An 8343-nucleotide genomic window follows, 5' to 3' on the forward strand; every position below is an offset into this window, starting at 1 on the left:
CCTGAGCCATGCAGCCCACTGCAATGTATATCTAACCGCTTTACGTTTAGCCTCGGCCATGGCAAGTTTCCCTGATTTGTGAACATAAAAATGGCTTATATTTTCATATAAGGCATTTTCCTGTGGGTTATTTCTAACCTGCAGCTTTTTTCCAGATTTGCCTTGACCCCAGGGGTGGCCGTCAGAGAGCAATGCTTCTCAGTAGATGCTCTCAGTCCCATAGTAGGACCAACAATTAAGTATAACAATAAGGAACACATTGTCTGTTCAGGCCGCCCTTCCTGCTCTTAGATTCATAGAACGCCCTGCCACCTGGACAGTTGATGTGTGTGTGCTTAAAATAACCCAATTGAACGTATGTGTAAAAGACACAAGTAAGAAACTCTGAAAGGAAAAACATCAAAATAATTAAAGTAGCTGCATACGTGTGGTGATAGTAATGAAAGATGTGTCTTTTTCTTTACTCTTTTCCTAAAATAACTGTATTGCGATTTCTCACTTAAATAATTAAGGGTAATAGCATTAGACCCTGGCCCAGGAGCTCAGTTGGTAGGAGCATCATCCTGATACAGCAAGGTTGCGGGTTCAATCCCCAGTCAGGGCACATATAAGAAGAACCAATGAATGCATAAAGGAGTGGAACAACAAATGGATCTCTCTCTCTCTCTCTCTCCCCCCCCCTTTCCTCTCTCTTTAAAAATCAATAAATTACAAAAATAAAAAGCAATATCATTAATTCAACATAATAATTTTTAAGTACTGCCCTAGCCAGTTTGGCTCAGCGGATAGAGCATTGGCCTGCGGACCAAAGGGTCCCGGGTTCAATTCCGGTCAAGGACACGTACCTTGGTTGCAGGCTCCTCCCCAGCCAGGGCCCTGGTCAAGGCTCATGCAGGAGGCAACTGATCAATGTGTTTCTCTCACATTGATGTTTCTCTCTGTCTTTCCCTCTCTCTTCCACTCTCCCTAAAAATCATTGGAAAAATATCCTCGAGTGAGGCTTAACAAAACAACAACAACAAAATTTTAAGTACTTTATTATTCCTTCAGTGTTTATTGAGCGCATACTATGTGCCAGATTCTGCTCTGGGTGCTAAGGACACAGGGTGAATAAGACACAGTTCCTTCTCTCATAGAGCATCTAGTCAAACAGGGGGACAGGTCAGAAACAAGTCATTATATAGATCTATTCATTAGTGTATTCCACAAATATTTACTGAGCACCTACTGTGTGCCAAAAATGTTTGTAAGCACAAAATGGGGACCAGCAATGAGCACAGCAGGCAAACGTCCTTGCCTTCGTGGAGGTCCTATTCTCATGGATGTAGCTATTGACTTATTTTTAATTAGAATGAATATCATGAAGGAAAAGTATAGGGGGCCTGCCTAGTCTGAAAGGTCAGAGATGACGTCTGAGGAAGTGATGTAGTTTAAGAGCCTCAGATAAAACAGGGCTTTGTTTTGCCCTCCGGGCCTGAGGCAGCTTCTGTGGACAGGGCAGGAGGTGTGCTAGGTGACAATCTGGGCGGATGCTCCCTCTGAGGTCTGTCTCCCAGTTCTGTCTGCCGCAGTGTGTAGCCTGGGCACGAGCTGCCCCGGGCCGCAGGCTGGCGGTGGGCAGGGGGATTTGGGACCAAGTTTCCATTAGTAGTCACCGTCCATTTGGGCGTCAGCGCATTCTGTCTGGGAAGTCCCGATGCAGAAAAAGCAAGGCCGTCCTCCCGGCCTGGCACAGACAGTAATTAATGGACCTTCCTTCCCCAGACAGGAAAACTGGAGCAGAGAGGACCAAGGCAGCCTGAGCCAGAGGCGCCTCTCCATCACTGGCCAGGAGGGAGCAACTGCTCCATTTCTTTGGCCCTCAGACCGCGGAGCCCCGGGTCACCAGCCTAAACCGCTTAATGCGCATCACGCCTGGGTCTCCTTGGAAATGGCTGAAGCACTTAAATGGGACGCCCAACCTTTGTCCTCCGCTCCAAAACCACAGGTAAGTTTTTAGGTCTGTGTTGTATCGATCGCGCCTCCCACCAGCAGCAGGAAACCCGCGGTGAAGCAAGCCCACTTTGCAGTGACAGGGAAGTCATTCCCCTAATCCGCTCTCACTGGACAATCGGGTTGACAAAAACCATTAAGTTTTCTGAGATTAGAAATTCACTGTCAGAGGGAGCCATGTCTGGAGTTTTCCACTCCATTACACCCAGGACAATAACCAGAGGCCAAGTGACAGGAAAAGGCTGGGGCTTTTTAAAAGTTTCCTGTGTCCTCGGGTGGAGGGAATGAAATTAACAAGCGCCTCCCGTTTGTAGGACACGGGATATATATTATCTCATTAATCAATGCAACAACCTATGAGGAGGGCTCCGTTTATTGCATTTGATGGAAGAATACGCTGGGGCTCAGCAGGATTCGGTCACTGTCTGAGGTCACCTAGCTAGTTAGTGTGACATGGAGGTAAGAATCAGAATCACCGGGCCAGAGGGGTCTAGAGGCTAATGACCTACTTTCTTGTAGGCAGAACTGCACTTGAACCATCCTTGAACCCATTTCGCTCTGAAAGATGCCACCATTCTGTAGCAAGTGGAGGTGGGCTGGCACAGTGATTAAGACCACAGACAGGCAGCTACGTGTCCACGTGTCCTCTCTGTGTGTGACTTGGGGCAAGTTCCTTCACTTGTCGCAGTCCAGGCTGGTACAGTGATTAAGACCACAGACCGGCAGCTACGTGTCCACGCGTCAGCCCCTCCTCTCTGTGTGACTTGGGGCAAGTTCCTTCACTTGTCGCAGTCTCCTTCTCCTCCCCTGATTCATGAGGAGGTAATAACCTAAACCATCCATCCTGTAAGGGCTCTGAGGCTTACATGAGATCACCTGTATAAAGCATTTAGCATACTGCCTGCCAAGTATGCTAATAAGAACACCACCATTTCCCCACTGTTCTTTGGGACTACTTGTGTATAAAGCATTTAGCATACTGCCTGGCACGGACCAAGTATTGGAAATAAGAAGTCAGTTGGTAATAGGAAGTAACTTTTTTTTATCCATATACATGTCTGTTTCTGTTCTTTTTGAAATTAACAAGTGCCTCCCTTTTGTATCTCACGGGCCAAGTATTGAAAATAAGAAGTCAGTTGGTAATAGGAAGTAACTTTTTTCACTTATATTTTTATTATAAGTTTATACACCATATTGTCAAAGATTTGGAAAATAGAAAAAAAGGGGGGAGGGATCACACCTATTCGTAACTACTATCTATATATATTTAAAAGCCTAAGCGACTGAACGACCGAATGACCGAATGACCAGTCAACCGGTCACTATGATGTGCACTGACCACCAGGGGGCAGGCACTCAATGCAGGAGCTGCCCCCTGGTTGTCAGTGTGCTCCCACAGCCAACCTCCCGTGGCTGGCCAACCTCCCGTGGTCCCTCCCCCTGGCCGGCCAGCCAGCCCTGATCAGGACTGGGCAAGACGGCCCCGATGGCCTCAACCACCGGCCAGGCCAAGGGAACCTGCACGAATTCATGCACCAGGCCTGTAGTTATCCTTATAACATATTCCTTTCATTATTTTTCCAATGCATTTATTTTTCCCTCAGATGTGATTATATTTTCTTTGCAACATTGTGTGATTTTTCCCCCCACTTAGCATTGTATTAAAATCATTTATCCATCTTGCTACAATCTTTATTTTATTTATTTATTTATTTATTTATTTTTAAATCCTCATCCGAGGATGTGTGTTTTTTTTATTGATTTTAGAGACAGGAAAAAAAGAGAGAAACATCTATGTGAGAGAGAAATATCCATCAGTTGCCTCTTGTATGCACCCTGACCAGGTTTAGAGAGAGGAAAAAAAGAGAGAAAGATCTATGTGAGAGAGACATATCCATCAGTTGCCTCTTGTATGCACCCTGACCAGGGATCAAACCTGCAATTAGGTATGTGCCCTGACTAGGAATCAAACCCATAACCTTTTGGTGTACAGGACTATGCTCCTACCAACTGGGCCACCTGGCCCTGGCTATAGTCTTCATTTTAATAACTATGATATTCTATCATGTGGATGTGCCATAATTTGCTTATCTGTTCCTCTGCTGCCTGACCTTTGTTTTCAGTAATGCTGAGGCGAACATTTTGCTGGACACAATGTTTGTACAGACTGTACCTCTACCTGAACATTTGCCACACTGGATGGCAACGATCCGTTTACACGGCTGTCTCCCTTAAGAAGACTTGAAGGTTCTGGAAGGCAGGAGTTTCCTCATTATTGTACCGTCAGCTTGTAGATCTGACACTGAGTCTGAAGTTTTGGGTCAAAAACTTAACCCATTTTGAATTTTTATTTCTTTAGGATTTTTTTTTTTTTGCAGGGAGGAGGGGAGAGAAGGGTTCAATAATCAGAGTTTTACCAAATAGTTTTTTCAAAGAGGTTGTCCTAATAGGCCCTGCTACCAGTCAGTAGTGAATTTTTACTGTCCATCAACTTCATGTTTTTTCGTGAACAAATTAAAGGGAGAAAAACATCCAGAGCCAAAAACAACTGAAATGCTATCGAAGAGAAGAACACGGTAGAAAGACCCCCTTTACCAGATATACTGTAAAGCTGTAGTAATGAAGCGTACGTGGCATTAGCACACGGATAGACAAATAGGCCAGTAAAAGAGAACAGAAACAGACATGTATGTGGATATTTGCTGGATGACAAAAGTAGTCCCAAAGAACAGTGGGGAAATGGTGGTGTTCCCATAAGTGGTATTAGAAAAATTAAGCATCCGTTAAATGGAATTGGACTCCTGCTTCGAACCAGGCACAAAAAGTCAATTCCAGATAAACTAAGACACAAGTGTGAAAAGTAAAATCATAAAGCTTTTAAAAGATAACACAAGACAATATCTTCATAATCCCAAGGTAAGGGAAGGTTTCCTAACATACAAAAAAAGTTTGATGGGTTTGACTATGTTAAAATTAAAAACTTCTGCTCATTTAATAACACCATCCTACGGTGAGAAGGCAAGCCCCAGGGTAGGGGAAGATACTTACAACACACATCAATGGCAAAGGAATTGTGTCCAGAATGTGTAGAGAAAGGGACAGACAACCCCACCAGGGCAAAACATTTGCACAGGCATTTCCTAAAATGGAAATCCAAACAGCCAATAAACACTTGAAAATGTGCTTATTGTCTATTAATAATCGGGAAATTCAGACGGGAACCGCAATGTGCTACCACTGCGCAACCAATAGATTGGTTAAAATTTTAAATCTGACAAAATGAAGTGTTGGTAAGGATGTGGAGCAACAGGAACTTCCATCCACTGCCGACAGTAACATACAGGGGTGCAGCCACTGTAGACACTGGCATTTTCTGGGAAAGGTGTTACAGTGCCTACTCTTCAACACAGTCATTCCACCCAGAAGCATGTATTCTAGATCAGGTCTGAACAAACTTATTCTGTGAACAAAAAGTGAAATGGTCTCTGTCACAGCTATTCAGCTCTCCTGAGCGTTACATAAAGCATTGCCAGGCGCACTTAAGGAAATTGACATGGCTGTGTGCCGATAAAACTTTATTCCTGGACACTGACATTTGAATTTCATATACTTTCTATGTAGCATGAAATATTCCCTCTCTCTCTTTTTAAAATTTTTTCAGCCATTTAAAAATGGCTCAGGGGCCATGGAATAGCAGATGGTAGGCCAGCTTTGGCCTGTGGGCCACAGTGTGCCAACCGCTGCTCCCCAGTGCTACAAAAGGGGTGTTGCAGGGGTGTTCCCGCCTCATTATCACCTAATAATTTGTTGCAAATGAAAATATATGGGCACCACCCTAGACTTACTGAATCAGAATCTGTAAGGAGAAGGGCCAGGAATCTGCACTTTAACAAGCTCCCGACTATTTCCACATACACTGAAGTTTGAGAATCAGAGCGGTGGAGAAACTCGTATATATGCGCACAGGGATCTGTGTGTGAGAATGTTCATAACAGCATTATCTATAATAACCTCACCCTGAAAACAACCCAAATGCCCAGGACCCATAAAATGTCCAACAGCAGTAAAGTAGATAAGTGGGACCATATTCAGGAACGGAAATACATATTAGAATCTTACTCAATAAGGATAAATGTTATAAAGGTAACACTGAGCACAACAGAACAAATCCAGACACGAAAGACTATAGACTCTCTGATTCTGTACAACAATATAAAGTTCAAAAATGGACAGTAAATTATACCACTTTGGGGTGAATGCTTAAGGTGACAATCGGTAAAGTGAGACAAAGAAACTGCTCTCATCAGAGTCAGGATCATGATCTTTGGGGGGAAAGAGGCCCTGGTGTTTAGAAAGGGGTACCTGGGAGGCTTCTGAGGGCTGGCAACGTCCTATTTCTTGACTTGGGTATAGGTTACATATGTATTCACTTCATAATAATTTGTTAAAGTGCACATTTATGTTTTGTGCACTTTCCTTGTGTGATATATTTCACAATAAAAACTTACAAAGAAAAGTAACTGCCAGGAATGGCGCCTTTCTGAGCCAGCCCCGTGTGCGGAACCTGCCAGATCCACTTCACACCTTGACTTCCCGCCTGGTCGATTCCCTGTAGCCCACCCAACTGCAAGTTGCAAATTTATAGGCCATCTGAGCCCAGATGGTTTCCTGTGATAGCTGCTAGGGGCATAATAATGAGTACACGTCTCCCCACACGGTCCTGAATGCGTTTTGGCAGGATTTTTACTGCGGGCAGTAAAACCTTCTTACAAAGTCCCTCACTGTCTGAGGGGCTTGGCCGCATTGCGGTTGAGCCCACTGCCTCCTGTTACTGGCAGCTCATCATCCTCATCCCATACAGCATCCTTGAGAGCTGGCTTTCTCTCCCTTGTCCTACAAGGCCATTTGATGGATTGTTACTAATAATCATTGCCTTTCAGAAACCCCCCAGTTCCTGTCCTCACAGCTGGAACTTCCTCTTCGCACTAATTGGAAAAACATCCTCTGGGGAAGGGGGCATCTTCATTGAGTGAATCTTTGGTGATGGCTATATCAACTGGTAAGATGAAGTTGACAGCAAGGAGGTGAAGGCTCAGAACCCCACCCCCTCCCCACTAGTGCACTGGTCCCAGGCCTGAGTCCAAGAAACCAGACTGGCCTGACGGATGACCAGATTCCCATTTGGAAAAACTAAGGGTCCCACTAGGAAAGAGCTAGCTCGAGAGGCTGGGGTCAGTCCAGGAGCCTAAGCACCATGCCCACTAATGGTTCCCCCCCTCGCCCGTTTTCTTCCCGTTCTTCCTCATTAACAGTACCCCTGAGTATGAGCTGCCTAATGAAGATCACATTTATGATCGTGTGACCAAAATCTGAATAATGAGAACCAAACAGAAGCGATATAAGGAACTTCCCAGAAGGATGCTTAAAGAGTGAGTGCAAGTCTTCTTTCCTTCCTTTTGGCAGGATCCTGGCTGGAGCATTAGCAGCCCTTTTGCACAATGAGGTGACTTTGGAAATGAAGTCCATGTTGCTGGAGACCGAAATGCCATACCAGCCCTGGAGTAACGTCAAAAGAGACATAAGCCCTGACCGGTTTGGTTCAGTGGATAGAGCACATGTCAGCCAGTGAGTCAGCCTGTGGACTGAAGGGTCCCAGGCTCAATTCCGGTCAAGGGCATGTACCTTGGTTGCGGGCACATCCCCAGTGGGGAGTGTGCAGGAGGCAGCTGATCGATGTTTCTCTCTCATCAATGTTTCTAACTCTCTATTCCACTCTGTAAAAAACAAACAAACAATAAAATATATTTAAAATAAAAAGAGAGAGACATAAACCTCTATCTTATTTAAGCCACCGCTTTGGGGCATTTTCTGTCACTTGTAGTTGAACCCAGATCGTAAGTGATAGCCTTTTTCATAAAGCTAACGAGTGGGAGCAACCTCAGTGGCCCATAGAGGGGACGGTTCCCTCATGTGCTTACTCATTCATCACATTTTTAATGAGTGTCTCCCACATGCCTGCCTCTGATCTAGGCATGGGGGATCTAGTGGTTAAAAAAAAAAGTCTCTGCTTTAAGAACTTTGTTAGAAGAGGAGGCAGGAGGCATACATAAATGAACAACTAAAATATGGCTTAATTAGTGGGACCATAGAGGCTGAGTGGTTTAAAAATATATTTAATGAGATGGGGAAAATGCTCATGACATGTTGCTAAAAACAGTAGGTTATTAAAGACCATGCAGAGTACGTCCAATTTATCAAACAGCACATGTGTTTGCACGGAGAAAAGACAAAATCGACGTATGCTGTGAACACCCCGAACAGCATTGGCATCTAGGAGGTGAACGATAAATG

The 8343-nt window shown here is 44.6% G+C and overlaps 1 long non-coding RNA gene across 1 annotated transcript; it reads left to right on the forward strand.

The window, feature by feature from the left end:
* Nucleotides 1–1479: 1479 nt before the first annotated feature.
* LOC106725792 lies at nucleotides 1480–7608 on the forward strand. Its single transcript, XR_001361749.1, has 4 exons — nucleotides 1480–1543; nucleotides 1765–1987; nucleotides 6933–7051; nucleotides 7456–7608. It is a non-coding gene; the product is annotated as an uncharacterized LOC106725792 (long non-coding RNA).
* The last annotated feature ends 735 nt before the right edge of the window (nucleotides 7609–8343 follow it).

Source organism: Myotis brandtii, unplaced genomic scaffold (genome assembly GCF_000412655.1).
Source record: "Myotis brandtii unplaced genomic scaffold, ASM41265v1 scaffold187, whole genome shotgun sequence".
Lineage (NCBI taxonomy): Eukaryota > Metazoa > Chordata > Mammalia > Chiroptera > Vespertilionidae > Myotis > Myotis brandtii.